General features: G+C 42.3%; 1 protein-coding gene across 5 annotated transcripts in view; it reads left to right on the top strand.

Annotated features, from left to right (window-relative positions):
* SPATS2L (spermatogenesis associated serine rich 2 like) overlaps positions 1–15,350 on the top strand; it is a 182,114-nt gene that overhangs the window by 2,974 nt on the left and 163,790 nt on the right. The gene's annotated exons all lie outside the window — the stretch shown is intronic.

The following is a 15,350-nucleotide window of genomic DNA, read 5'->3' as shown; positions in this document are numbered from 1 at the left end:
TTATCTGTGTGTGGCTTTAAACACATATGCACGCGCGCGCTTGCACACACACACACACACACACACACACACACACACACACACGACTAGCTCCAAAGGATAATTTGCATAAAAATACAATCACTTGAATGCAGAGAATATCTAAGAGGATGGTTAGGGAAAAAAAACCCGAAACTCAACATCAGGGAAAGGAGTATATTAATTGGCAATTTTCTTTCTTTAATCCTTGCCTGTAAAAATATTAAATACTTTTCTAGGAATCAATTTAGTTTAAAGTACTTACTAAGGCAAAATGTTCAAGACTCCTTTTGTATTCATTTTGTTTTAGGGAGCCCCCTAATGAAAGTCTCCAATTGACTGTTGCTGTGCTTGCCTGATTTTCAAGTGGCCTTTGTGGGGGATAGATTTCTGTGGGCTTGTGAGGCTGCTCAGCCAATCTCTGTAACGATCAGGAAAAGAAAATGCTTAGGCCACACCATTGCAGTCTTTGATACTCTGCCAATAGGAAGCATCTCAAAGACCTACTTTGCCATGCAGATGGAAATACTTTCCATCAGAAGTCAAGCTTTAGAAATGTTTCATTTTTGGTTCTAAGTTTTATCAGTTTCTCTGTCTCTGATGATAGAATTGTGCTGTTATCAATGAATATTCATTTATGGCTTTTGTGTTGAAGGCTCTTAGGTGATCTTCATCCTGTTACCTGTGTTATCTTTACACAGCTTTAATCAGCATCTTGTGAGGCAGGACAAAAACTTTGGGTTACTGTTTGATGGATAAGTGGAAGAAGTTGAGATTGCTCGTGGTATGATCTAAAGGGCAACCATGTGTCTCCCCATGTGATTATAGAGTGGAGTGGGTTTTGTGTGACATGGATACTGCCTGCTCACTGCTCCCTTGTGCTTCTTCACTAGTCATCTTCTGTAGACCCTTCACTGTTATTTAAAGGTGGTAATTGAATCAGATGGCTGTTACAATGTCTGTACCCAGAACAGTTGCTTTCACAAGCATGACACAGGACATGACGGCAGCTGCATAATATGGGCAGATTTAAGTGATGGAGTCTGTTTATTGATCACTGAATGATTGTGCATAATTCAGCCAATCAATTCATTCCATCACTGTTCTGTCTTAGTGTGTAATCACACAATTAAAATGTGATTTTCATGACACAAACAGTTAAAAAACACCAGTACACATAATTATAGAACAAAAACAAACCTTTCTTTTTTTTCTTCCTTTTTTTTTGAAGTAGTCTGCTGTGAAGGTGTTATTTCCTTGACACATCAAAATGGCTAATTTGGAGTTGTGACGCTTGTTATGTAAATAGGCCATATGTTGAATTTCTACAGAAGTTTATTCATTCAATGCTGTGATAATGGATAGGATCCCCTAAGTACCATAGCTAAGAAAAATAGCCCGTGAAGATGCATTTCTACTGTGTATATCATTCCCATATTTTTGCTTAACAGCTAGTGTTTTTATTTTCTAATAAAACTATTCTTAAATGTGATGTTGTCGTCTATTCTTATATGTACCAATCATTGTAGTCCTGACTCAAACTCTCTTCTCATTTATGCACTTGTTTAATAGTTTTCACGATTGATGCCCTGTAGTTAGGGCAGAAGCTACATGCCTGATCAACTTTTTATATTTTTCTGCTAAACCTCTTCCTTTCACAATGAACAGACTTTCCTTTTCTTTCTACTGGTAGCATTCGCTTCATCACTCAGACTCAGACCTAGGAACCATCCTGACTTCTCTCTCATTCATTCCATTAGTAAAGAGAAAGTGAAAGTCGCTCAGTCGTGTCCAGCTCTTTTCGACCCCATGGACTATAGAGTCCATGGGGTTCTCCAGGCCAGAATACTGGGATGGGTAGCCGTTCGTTTCTCCAGAGGATCTTCCCAACCCAGGGATCCAGCCCAGGCCTCCCACATTGCAGGCGGATTCTTTACCAGCTGAGCCACCAGGAAAGCCCAAGTGGGCACCAAATCTTGTCACCTCTTCCTTTGTAAGAGTTTCTCCGAGCCAGCCCTGACATTTCTTCACTGCCTCCCCCAAGAGCCGAGACCCTCGGCCATCACGATTCTAGGATGAATACAGTTGGCTACATCCTGTATCTCTGTAATTGAGTTCTCCCAATGTTTCGCATTTCATCTTATCAGTGTTCCTAAAACTCTGCTCTTTAGAATTCTTATCCAAGGATTGTCTCACGAGAAGACGGAATTGAACTTAGATTTGTCTGATTCCAAAATTGGTACTCTTTTCACTAGTTCAAATATTTATTATGCCTTCTACCCACCACATTTGGTCCAACCTCTCAACCTGGTTTTAATGTACCTGCTGCTGCTGCTGCTGCTGCTAAGTTGCATCAGTCGTGTCCGACTCTGTGCGACCCCATAGACGGCAGCCCACCAGACTCCTCTGTCTCTGGGATTCTCCAGGCAAGAACACTGGAGTGGGTTGCCATTTCCTTCTCCAATGCATGAAAGGGAAAAGTGAAAGTGAAGTCACTCAGTCGTGTCTGACTCTTAGCGACCCCATGGACTGCAGCCCACCAGGCTCCTCCGTCCATGGGATTCTCCAGGCAAGAGTACTGGAGAGGGTTGCCATTGCCTTCTCTGTTAATGTACCTGACTCTTGCTCAAATTTTACTTATCAATTTTATTTCCTACTTTTCTAACATGAAGCTTCTGTTCCTACTAATTGAATCTCACTGCCCGTCTAATTGGAGAAGGCAATGGCAACCCACTCCAGTACTCTTGCTGAAAAATCCCATGGACAGGGATGGAGGAGCCTGGTAGGCTACTGTCCATGGGGTCTCGAAGAGTCTGACACAACTGAGCAACTTCACTTTCACTTTCACGCGTTGGAGAAGGAAATGGCAACCCACTCCAGTGTTCTTGCCTGGAGAATCCCAGGGATGGGGGAGCCTGGTGGGCTGCCGTCTAGGGGGTCGCACAGAGTCGGACATGACTGATGCGACTTAGCAGCAGCAGCAGCAGCCCTTCTAATTTGTTCATGCTCTCTGTTTTAGAATGCCTTTTCCTTTTTCCTCTGACCTAAGCACAATCTCCAGGTTAAGTCCACTTGCCCTAATCATGTTACTCTCCTTGGATTCTTCTTCTACCCTTTCGCCTGCATCATTCTTTAGAACACTCTTATATACTCTCTCTTATACTCCCTTATACCATTGTGTTCTTAATTCTTGCTTTCCCAACTAGACTGCAAGTCCTCAGAAGGCACTGATGGACCTTGTATGATGTCTTTGAACCATCTACAAGCCTTGGGCACAGCACACCCTTGATAAGTAGACCTGTAGAATCAATCAATTAGAAAGGTATTTTTGTTGTTGTTGTTTTTTTAAAAGATGGGCTTTGATATTGCCTGTGTACTGCTCATCATTGTGTCTTCAGAGCCTAATTTGCAGCTTGACACCTAGTCATGACCTCAATAAATGTTTGTTAATGTAGAAATTAATGTTGACTTTGGATGAAAGTGACCAGCATTTGAAGAAGAGTCTGTCAAGGAGTTTTTCCCGGTTTTTTTTCCAGTGGTTCTAATCAGTCTCTTCATTCATCAGCTGTGAGGATTCTGAGACCTCGGCATTTTCTGGAGTTGAGATAATGATGGAGGCTGGCAGTTGTGAGTTAGAATTAAGGAGGCTGTCGTTATTTTAAGGTGGAGTGATGGGTCCCATTAGTGAGCACAAATGAAAGCACTGAGGCCTTATGCCAGTATTTTATACACAGAGTTGTCATGTCTATAAATGGGCTTCCCAGGTGGCGCTAGTGGTAAAGAACCTGCCAAAAGAGACGTGGTTTCAGTCCCTGGGTCAGAAAGATCCCCTGGAGGAGGGCCCAGCAACCTGCCCCAGTATTCTTGCCTGGAGAAGCCTATGAACAGAGGAGCCTGCCGGGCTACGGTCCATAGCGTTGCAAAGAGTTGGACACAACTGAAGCAGCTTAACATGCATGCATGTATTTCTATAAATATTCAGGCTAATCAGCTCTAAGGGCTTCCTGGGTGGCTCAGTGGTAAAGAATCTGCCTGTGAAGCAGGAGACGTGGATTTGATCCCTGGGTCGGGAAGATTTCCTGGAGAAGAAAATGGCAACCCGCTCCAGTATTCTTGCCTAGGAAATCCCATGGACAGAGGAGCCTGGCGGGCTACAGTCCATGGGGTCACAAAGAATCGGACACAACTTAGTGACTAAACAACAGCAACGACAGTTGCAGAGCAACCCAATCGTTTTATTTAAAAGCTTCTTGAACATTAAAAAAAAAATCTGGGAATCCATCTAGGGATGAAAAGTGAGGTAGGGAAAAATTGCCACACCCATTCTTCTGTATCAGGACAAAATTCAGTTCTTTCAACTTTTAATAAGACTCACTTTGTACAAGGCCCTGTTTCTGACGGGAAGGAGTTTATAGTTCAGCAGGAGAAAGAACATATGCATCCCAGAAACAAAGGTCTAAGAGAGCTCAGAAGGGAAAATTTCCTTCTGCCTGGGGAGTGGTGAGGGCCTTCCAAGATAACGGTTGTTTGAGCTGATTATTGAAAGGCTTTGGGTGAGATTTCAGTAACTATATTGGGAATATAGAGGTGGGGAAGGGGCCACAGCATTGGGAGGAGCACAGGGCAGGCATCCCAGAGTTTTTTGACTCTAACATCAGTCCTCATATATTTTACTACCACTGCACCAAAGCTGAAATGCTACTAGGACCCTCCTGGGTGTAGTAATGAAACTTAAAGGATATATGAATACCTGCAATTGTTACTTTTGGTGCCAAGTGCTGAACTGACCATGACATAAAGCGCAAAATAAATCTTGTAAGGATTATAATTGGTGTGTTTCTGGGTAGCATCCAGCTTGCCTAGAATACCTGAAAAAGATTCTTGCAACGTGGAAACACCACTGAAGGCTGAAACTTTCTTATTAATGTAAACAGGTCAGCCCTGATCGTGGTCCTAAGTAACCAGGCATCTGTGGGACACTGCGATCCTAGCAGAGCATGAATAAATAGCTGCATGAGTAAATATGCTGTTATGTAGTTCCCAGGTTCTGATTCTGACCCCATGGATTATGAAACTAGGACAAATGGGTATGCGTTTCAGGGAGACAGATTTGGGGTCAGGATAAGGAAAGTGGTCCTGTAATGGATCGAGCTATTTCACGAGGTGATAAGATTCTGTGACTAAATGTATTCAGGCATGGCCTATACCAGGCAATGTCTACATACATGCATTAGCTCCATCTTTCCTCAAATCAATGCTATTGCCACCTCCCACCTCATTTTACCCATGGGCCATCCTGAAGCCTAGAAAGGCTGAGTGGTGAGTATATTACAGAGCAGGTGTCAACCCTGGCAGTTTGAAAGCAGAGACTGAATATGTACTGGAAGAGGAAAGGGGGCAAACCTCAGATGGCCACTAGGATTTTTAAGGACGCTTCCTCGCGCTAGTATCGAGTCTTAATTCTCCTTGGGGGATCAAGATGCTAATTGTTGCCAAGCACAATAATTCATCAACAGCAGCACCCAATTCCTATAAATTCAGAACAAAGAGAATGCAACCATCACCATCATGATGGCTACCATTCACTGATTTAGAACTAACAGCCATCTTGCAAGGTAGGGATTATGTATCCTTTTAAGGAAGGGGTGCCATAGCTCTGCCAAGTTGCATAGCTTGATCAAATCTACAGAGTTGATAAGCGGCTTTTTTCTCATATCACCCTTTAAGGTAATGCATGGTGATGATGTCAGACATATTTACCTATCAGTTCAGCATAGACACCAACCATTCAGAGAGGCCACCAGCGATACACGACACTGTGATTCTTCTCAGAGATGGGAGTCCCTTGAGGTCCTGTTGAGGCAAGGTCTGAAGGGATGCGAAAGCTTGGTAGTTCACCAAGATGACACATCTGGAGTTCCAGAAAACTGTAGTGCCTTCTTTTTATGTTCGGCATTTATCTGATTTTACACTTCAGACGTAGTAGGGATTCCCAGTGACACTAGTGGTAAAGAACCCACCTGCCAATTCCGGAGATGTAAGGGACGCAAGTTCGATCCCTAGTTCGGGAAGATCCCCTGAAGAAGGGAATGGCAACCCACTCCAGTATTCTTGCCTGGAGAATTCTATGGACTAAGGAGCTTGGCGAGCTATAGTCCGTGGGGTTGCAAAGAGTCAGATACAACTGAGCAACTAACACACACACACTATAATTGTATTTCACACAGATTTCTGAATAAAAAAAAGTAGTTTCACGATGGTACTTTTGTGTCTTCCTTGTAAATCTGTCTTCCTCACTCCTTTTCTTGGTTTTACTATGCTGTACTCTGAGGCCCATCTGTCTGGACACCATCCCCTCTTTCTTCCTCAAGTGTCTCTTTCCATCATCTCTCTTTCCCTCAGGGTCTCAACCAGCCTTCATTTTTGTCTCATAGCATTCATAAATCTTTCTCATTCTTTAATAACAAGAGAAGTCAAACAAAATCCTCGTGGTCCCTTCCTTGTCAGTCTGGTCATGTTCCATCTCCCTCCCTGGTCTGAGAAGGCATCTCCTTGAAGAACAGGTCCTCACACATCACCTACCCTGCCCCAACTCCCCTTTCTTCTCCACCCTCTACAGCTCTGTCCTCTTGTAACAGCCGCCTCTGTGCTTCAAACCGCCAGACCCATGGCCCAGGATTTTCTTATAATTCTTGACCTGTGCACTGCCTCTGGTGTTGCTGATCTCTCCACCTTGAAACCTTGCCCACCGGTTTTCTGAGTCATTCCTCTCCAGATTTCTTCGCTATTGCCCAACTGCTCTGTACTAGAGTTCTCTGCAGGCTCCTCTTTTCCTCCCAGACCTCAGCACTCTTGAAGGTTCATCCTTCAACCCTCTCTGCTCACCTACTCCTTTATTCTGTTACCACCTATAGCTGTCGATTCCTCAGTCTGCAACTCCGACCGTGAACTCTCCTGATAAACTGTGCCAGGCATCTTAAACCCAGTGAGTTCAAAACTCTACTTCTACAGCCAGCCTACTCCTTCTGTGTTCTCTACCTCAACTAATGAAGCCATCTGATCAATTTTAAAATCTGGGAATTGTTCTAGGATCCTCTTTCTTACTCAACCCCTATTCTTCATTGATAACTTAGCCATGTAAAAACTATCTTCTCAAACCCTTAACTCTGCCCTCACCTCTCCAGGCCATTACCTCCACAACTGCCTTGGTTCAGGCCCTCATCACTCTCTCGAGGGTTACTGCCGTAGCTTTGTAACTGGTCTCGCTGCCTTCTGTCTGGCCTGCTTCCAATCCCTTCCCCACACTGCCGCCTTTCTAAAAGGCAAATTTGATCACGGACTCTCTGCTGCTTAAAATCCTTCTGCAGAGTCACTGCTCCTCCAGGATAAAAATCTAAGCTCCCTAGCCTGGCACAAAAGCTCCTTTGTGATCTGGCTCTCCCTTCGGGTGTGTATCAAAGTCTTCTCTAATGATCCTGGTCCCCACTGACTACCCTTGCCCACAGCATCCCTCCTAAAGGAAATGAGTTGTTACAGGAGAGAAATGAGAGGAGGTATGGGAACAGAGAAGAGATTACAGGGCTGTGGTGTCCTGTACCATGACCACTAGCTGCCTGTGGCTGCCGAGCACTTGAAACACACCTGGTCCAAACAGAGATATGAGTGAAATACATCACGGATTCAGATTCAGCATGCAAAAAAAAGTGCGTAAAATAGCTCATTATCAAATTTTAATATTGATCCCATGTTAAAACAGTAACATTTCGAATATAGTAGGTTGAATAAAACATTATTAAAGTTAATTTCACGTTTCTTTTTATTTTATTTTTTAACATGGCTACTAGGAAATTGTAAACTACCTGTGTTTGGGCTTCCCTGGTGGCTCAGATGGTAAAGAGTATGCCTGCAATGCAGGCATCCCTGGGTCAGGAAGATGCCCTGGAGAAGGAAATGGCAACCCACTCCAGCATTCTTACCTGGAGAATCCCGTGGACAGAGGAGCCTGGCAGGCTACAGTCCATGGGGTGGCAAAGAGTCGGACATGACTGAACAACTAACACTTCCACACTTTCACTGTGTGGCTCGCACAGTAGTGCTATTGGACAGCATCAGTGGAGGACATCTCCTTGCTCCCAGGAGATACATCTTGTTTGAACCACTCCCAAAAGCTTTCTGAATGATTAAGTCAACCCTACAGGTGTAGAGAAGCAGCAGTTGCTCCATTTCGTAAATCCAGAGATACCAAGTTGGTATAGATGGACCGTGCTGCAGTCCATGGGGTCACAAAGAGTCAGACACGACTGAGCGACTGAACTGAACTGAACTGAGATATTAAATGCTTTAGATAAGATTTAGTTTCACAGAGACAGATTGTGAAAATTGCAGCAGGGAGCCCCTCGTACCACGTATTCAGGGCTGAAATCCCAAGTCGGGCGCATCTGTCTCCCCCGACCCACCCAGTCTCCCTCGGGAGAGGGAAGCAGGGAGACTGTGTTGGAGGGAGACTTTGAGGCAGATAGGAGGAGCAAGGGCAGGGCAAGAGGTGCCCCGTTCCCAGGAAGCCTCCTGCTTGTAAGGTGCAGACAGAACACCAGGAGCTAGGACCTCTGAGATCCCCCATCCTGCCGTGGATCCTTCCCCAGTCTTGAGTCTCAATAATATGTCCATGATGAAGCCACTGTGCATCAAACAAGATGACCTGCCTAACAGCTGGTACGTTCTCCTCAGTTGTGCCTTAGGATACTGGGGGCAGCAGTCTGTGGATCATTTGGCCTATAGAGCTGTCACAAGGACCCGGAAGATAATATGTCCTAAGAGATACGCAGAGCTTTCTGTCTTCAAGTGGAAAAGCCAAACAGTGATAGGAAAGCAGAACTTATCAGGTTGGAGCCAGGAGAAACGTGAAGGTAAAGAGAAGAAGCCATTACTCTTAAGGGAAAAGTCCCATGGAATCCCATGCCGGTGAGGCTGATAGGCAGTGGGCCTCAGCGCTTGTATTCTGGTGGTTTGCATGCTGTGTTCTATTGAACCCCTCAGTTCTAACAAGAACGCCCTGGGCAGTTGTTCTGACTTGCCTTTGTATATCAGGCATTAGTATAAGATTCTGGTAGGGGGAAAGGCGGTTGTGTTAAAAGTTTGAAAGTCATACTGTACAGAGACTGGCCTGAGAAAGTGGTGACCACCAAGGTGTGGTGACTGCTCTCCCTTTGGCAACATCTGGGACCAGTTCGGGCCCTTGGCAGGGGCTCCAGCTTCTTTCCATCTGAAGCTGAGTGACTCTCCATTGGACTGACCGTGCAGTCTGCCTCCCCTTACCCGGGAAGCCAGAACCGTCTCACTCTCGGGTACTGAATTTCCACTTTGCACCCCAGGTTCTCTCTCATGTTCCCAAGTCCCCACTTTGAGTTCTTGTGTAGGAATCCCAGATTGCCTTTGGTAAGGGTCCCATCACTTACCTCTAAGCTTTCTTAAGCCGATAGTCTTGCCTCTGAGCTACAAGCCCTATATATTAAGTGTCTGCTGCTCCATTTCAAGCTTCTTTAAAACTGACTCCTGCCAGCAAAGGGCCAGAAACTTAGTTTGGCTGCCCTGCTGGTCTCTGTGGTCCCATTTGTACCACAGATGCAATTTGGGAAGAGAAGGGGAAGGCAAGTGTAGGCTGATTTTCCTAAATTATGGTATATCTGCTTCTTTGTTCCCTGCGGGAAAGTTGGTCTTACATATAGACTAGAAAGGTAGCTGCTGCCTTTATAATGGTGTGATTTCAGAATTCATTCTACTTAAAAGAGCTTTTCAAATATCAATACTTACTCTTCCTTGCTCTCTAATATGCAAAAGCCTACATTGTAAAAGCTCTGTTTTCTTTCCCAAGACCAATATGGTTTGGAAGAGAAAGAGGGCAAATTTGATGCTTGGAAAGCCTAGTTTTGACTCATGTAATTGACTGGATGTAATGAACTTGAGCCAATTACTTGATCTTCCTGAAGATTAATTTTTCTGAACCTCAGTTTTCTCATTTATGAAGTGAAATTAATAATACCTACTTGCTTTGTTACGATTTTTTATGGCTAAATAAGGTATAAAGTGCCCAGCAGCAGGGCCTAAAATGCAGTGCTAAGGAAGTGGCAACTTATCAGATTTTACAGACCCTTTCCTGAGACTGATAAGGAAGAAGATAAGAAATCTGGGTCTAGAGACCCAGAATTCAGCCATCCCTGGGTGAAAAAGGATCAGAAGGAAGTTGCCTTCACATTTTTGCTTAAGGCCAGTCCTGCCTAATGGTTTGCATTTGTGAAAATATTCATCTGGGATTATGAATGCAGTATGAAGCTATGGGGAAAAAAAAAAAAGACACGTTTACATCCTCTGCCAGGATAATATAAGAATAAACAAAGCAAGTTTTTGAATCTCTGAATAGTCAGGTGCACTGCCATCAAAATAAACTTTTATTTCTATTCTTTGCTGATAAATTATAGATAAAGGAAGCCACTAAAATAACCCAGAAAAGAAAGATTCATATACAAATTAGATACCAGGGACAGGCTTCACACTCACTTTGTTGGAGCCATTCTTTCCTTAACTGTGGGTGTTTGGGAAGTTCTTTTGTTTGTCACCTTTGTTGCTGACAAAAAGAGAGAGAAAGCTTTAGTATACTCAGGAGAGAATGGTTTTGATTGGAAGCGTGTTGTTCTCAGTGTGGGCTAACTTTCCTGTATTGTAGTGATTGCTAATACATAACTGAGGAAACCTGTAAACAGAGCTGGATCTGACATACTGCCACTTCTAACTGACCTGTGTTTATTATAGGAATGGGGGCAGTCGTATAATTTTTAAAGGGGAAAGCGGAAGATGTTATGCTGGCTACTGTGACTGCTAGTGTCCTCATCCGGAAGGTCTTTGTCCTTTTTCCTGTATTTATCCTGTGAAGTCTAAATGATGGACTGGATTCAGTGCATGCAGGGGCTGTCAATGGCTTCCTGGGCCCTTGATGCAATTGATCGCTCCATGGTGATACTATAGTGTCAGTGGAGTCTCATATTCAACCCGTGAACACTCAAAAAGAGAGTATAAACCTGCTACCTTTAATGCTGTTAAAAATAATAGCATTAAAAATATTATTTAGTGTCAGTTTGTGGCATTAACATATAAACTCATTTATTGTTCTACTAGTCTCGGAATAAGAACTGTTGCAGTGGGCAGTATCAACTGAGGTGGTCATGACAACATTAATTTATCATTTCCAAACCTTGGTAGGATTTCACCTTCTGAATCTTCTGGATTGTCTGTGGTTATTTCTCATTTGTTAAGGCGAGGCATATTTAGCTGTTCCTTATGGAAATGCACTAGAAGTATCTTCATGAAGGTTGATGAAAATTGTTCCTTTTTTTGCAAATCATTTTTTCTCTCTATCGAGACATTTTTGGATTCTAACTTTTAAAAACTTAATCTCTCAGTGGTACGTCTTTCACTTGTTTGTCAATTATACTTTTGAGGAAGGTGTTTCCTTTGTCATTGATAAAATGTGGACCAAGACAGTCCAAAGACAGAGTTCTGTGACTTTCTCCAAGAGACTTCTTGACATCCATACATGAATTGTTAGCTGTGTTTTGTTTGTTTGTTTCTTTGAATGAGTTTGATCATCTTGCACTTGGGTTTACTTTCTTGCCCCCAAGCTCTCTCTAAGAGGATACAGCCAGGAAAGACTTAATCAGATGCCTTAGTGATACCATCATTATTGATCCACTTACTGCCAATCATAGAACCTGCATTATGAAATGTAATGAGATTAATTTGGAGTAACTTGTAGATTGCATACATTTTTCTTTAGAAAAGTTTACTCAAGAGCATATGTAAATGACCCTATTTTTTATTTATTTTTAGAAAATAATTTTGTAAAGTAAACTCATACTTCTCCTCTAATTTTAACTCATATGAGCTTGTTTGGTTCAAAGGAATTGCTTTCTTGTGTATCACTCAGTTCTCTTTATGGAATCATTGCTTTGAAAACTAATTGGTGGTGGGATGGGAAATCAGACCTTGGGTGTCACTCCAGCACATCGTTATACTCACTCCTCCTGGGACAGGCATGAATCACACTGAGGCATGTCCACACAGCGTGCTGGCATCTATGTCAGTGGCTCCACGACAGCTCCACTAACTGTGACCACTACGAGAATGCACTGATGGCATCGTGTCTCTAACGGACGTGTTTTCTCCAAGTGGAAAATTCTGTATTATTTGAAAAAGTTCCCCACCCCTGCCACCCACCACACAAACTCTTTGACTTTTTCATTAGTATCAAATGTCAATTATACAAACAATATTTATGTGCTGTATTTTGTTTACTTTGTGTACAAAATAGTCTTCTACATGCTTTTTACCTTGGACTCAATGGGAAGAAAAAATAATGTGAAAGAACAGTAGCACTGAGGAATTCAAACCTGCAATAAAAAGAAATACTCTTGCTTCCTAGAAATACGGCTCTTTGGTAGTGCTTTATATTTTACAAAATACTTTCAAAAAGTTTTTTTGTTTTTTTGCAAAAAACTTTTTTTCTGTCTAAAAAAATAATTGCATATCATTGAATTTGGAAAAAATACTGAAGTGGGTAAAAGAATTAAAAGTCAGCTAAAATTTCACCACCCAGAGACCATCTTTGTCAGCACCTGGTGTATTTTCCTTTCAGATATGCATTCATGTGTGGTTGTGAGTATGTACATACATTGTGCGTGTGTGTGTGTGTGTGTGTGTGTGTGTGTGTGTGTGTGTGTGTGTATGCTTAAACTAGCTTCATGGTGGACCTGAGAAGTTTGTACTGAACAGTCAGTATGACTTAAAAATGCCTTGGAATCAGACAGTTTGAAATTTTAGACCGGGCTATACTACTTATGTAGTGACTGTAAATTGCTTAAACTATCAAAACTTCCATTTCTACTTCTATAAAATGAGGATAATAGTAGTATGCATCTACTAGGTTTATTGCATAAGAATTAATAAAATAATACATATAAAATACTTAGCATGGTACACGCCTCGTAGTAAATGCTCAGTAAGTGTGAGCTATTGTTATTATACAGGTTCTCTTGTCTCTTGTCCTCACTTTATTTTCTAGTAGCAATTTCTCTTGTCAAAAAACATTACTTGAGAAGTATTTGGAATGACTGCATATATTTCAATACATGAATATACCTTAATGTAATCATTTCTCTATGCTTAGACCATTTCCAGTTTTTTGCTGTCATGAAGAGCGCCACAGTTAATATCCTTTACATTCATTTCTGTGCATAGACAACAAAATGAATTACTAATGGCATTTTACAGAGAGGCAGAAAAAAACGAACAATTGTTTAGTATCTGCTAATGTGCCAGGTGATATGCTAGGGATTTTTTTATCTCAAAATTCTCATTTAACTCTTCCATAACCCCATTGAGGTACATCTGTTACCCCAGTTTTTGGATGAAAAACCTCTGATGGGAGACAGGCAGCTTGCCCAAGGTCACAGAGACAGTGGTGGTGGAGATGGTGTTTGAAGCCAGCTGTCTGATTTCAAAGCTTAAGCCTTTCCATTCTGGCAGGCAGCTCGTGCCTATCTGTTTAAGGCTGGCGGGATGAATAGTTACCATTGTGTTTTTCACGAAATGTCACTTGGTGCCACATAAAAGATAGGACACTTGGCTGGGACTCTGAGCTTGCTCAATATAGCACTGCCCATGTGCTTATGTTCTTATATGTTTTGAAATCAAGCCTCATTAAAGTGTTAACTAAAGGAAACAAAACATTGGTATGATAATTTGATGAAAGCAAACCTTGAGGAAGAAAGCATTTATTTAGTCAAAAAATACAGAAATCGTCTTTGTTTTAGTTGGATGGGCTAGGCCGGAATTGCTTACCTCCCTAGCAATCTGAGTATTTCACACACATCAGTATAGGAATTAAACAATAACAGCCAAAGTAAATGGATGCTGTCAAAAGGGATTATAAGTTTCATTACTTGTATATTAAGGGTTGAAAGGAAAAATCTTTAGCCTTCATTGTAAGATGATATATCAGGAAAGAGCCCAAACAATTGCTATAGGTATAAGTATAGGTATAAGGGAAACATAAAAATGCTGGGACAAACCTCCAAAGAATTATTTGGTGAACTGACAGGTTGTCTTTAAAAAGTCAGCCATTCAGAACATGTATCTTGGCAGCTCTACACTGTGTAGTGTGGCAGTCAATTTTTGTAGGAAAAATGCATAATTAATACGAAGATCAAGGTAGAAAGTATTGCCAGTCAGTACCTAACACACAGTTTCTTAGAACAAAGGAACAATTGAAGTTGTCTTTTAATAGGGTAATCCTGGCTTGTCATTTTGTAGGTTTCAGTTCTTAGCAAAAAATGAAAGAGAAAAAAAATGCCCTGGTAGTAATATCTCATATCTAAGAGGTACTTTGTTGCTGAGTTTATAACCAACTCTTGTCTAGTCAAGAAAGCTACCTTTGGTTTCTGAGTTTTTGAATTTTCATAGTCCTTGAGCTTATACATTCTTGCCTTATAATTGTCTCAGTTTCCCTTCAGATCATTTTAGTTCTTGCAGGGGAGAAATAATGTCCCTCATAGCCCAAGAACTAAGAAGGTTTTGCATCTTGACACAGCATGACCACCAACTCTGCCTGTGGAGAGTATGTTGCCCATGGTGCTGTAGCAGGTGGGAAGGGCCTGTGAGTTGAGTGTGGGCTCTCTGCACAACTAGTGAGCAGTTACAACTGTGGACAGAGGATGGACTCTGGATCTGCAGATTGGATCTGAGATGTGGCTTCACCCAGCCCTCGGTAGCTGTGTAACGCTGGGATAAGTGCTTTACTGCCTCTGAGCCTTGGGTCCCTCTGCTTTTGCAGGGAGATATTGACTCCTGCACAGTCCGAGGTCATAGGGAGGATTAAATGCATTGAGCCAACCAACGGGTTAACTCAAAAGTGCTCTGATGGTTAGCTCCCAAGTTAAAAATTAATAGTCACAGGTCCTGCCTCCCAAGGAGAAGTCAGTTTACCATTTTAAATATTTTCAAATATTTGGGAATATTTGTAAAAATATACCATTCCTGGCGCTAACCTCACTTGACTCTCCTAACTGTTCGCTTATACATTTTGCAATAATAAGGGGATAGTCTCCATGCCTGCCCAGGAAGCACCTGGCACCCAGTGAGCATGGCGTCTCTCAGAGCTTGAATGCTCAATCCCATGGCACATCCCTCTGATGAAGGAAGGAGGCCCTTGGCATCAGTAGGTGGTTCCTTTGAACACAATCTAGACCTTTATAAAAACAGGCATTTAAGTCTGCTGTGTTGTT

Source organism: Oryx dammah, unplaced genomic scaffold (genome assembly GCF_014754425.2).
Source record: "Oryx dammah isolate SB20612 unplaced genomic scaffold, SCBI_Odam_1.1 HiC_scaffold_27, whole genome shotgun sequence".
In the NCBI taxonomy this organism is placed as follows: domain Eukaryota; kingdom Metazoa; phylum Chordata; class Mammalia; order Artiodactyla; family Bovidae; genus Oryx; species Oryx dammah.
This window is presented reverse-complemented; position numbering and strand designations above follow the sequence as displayed.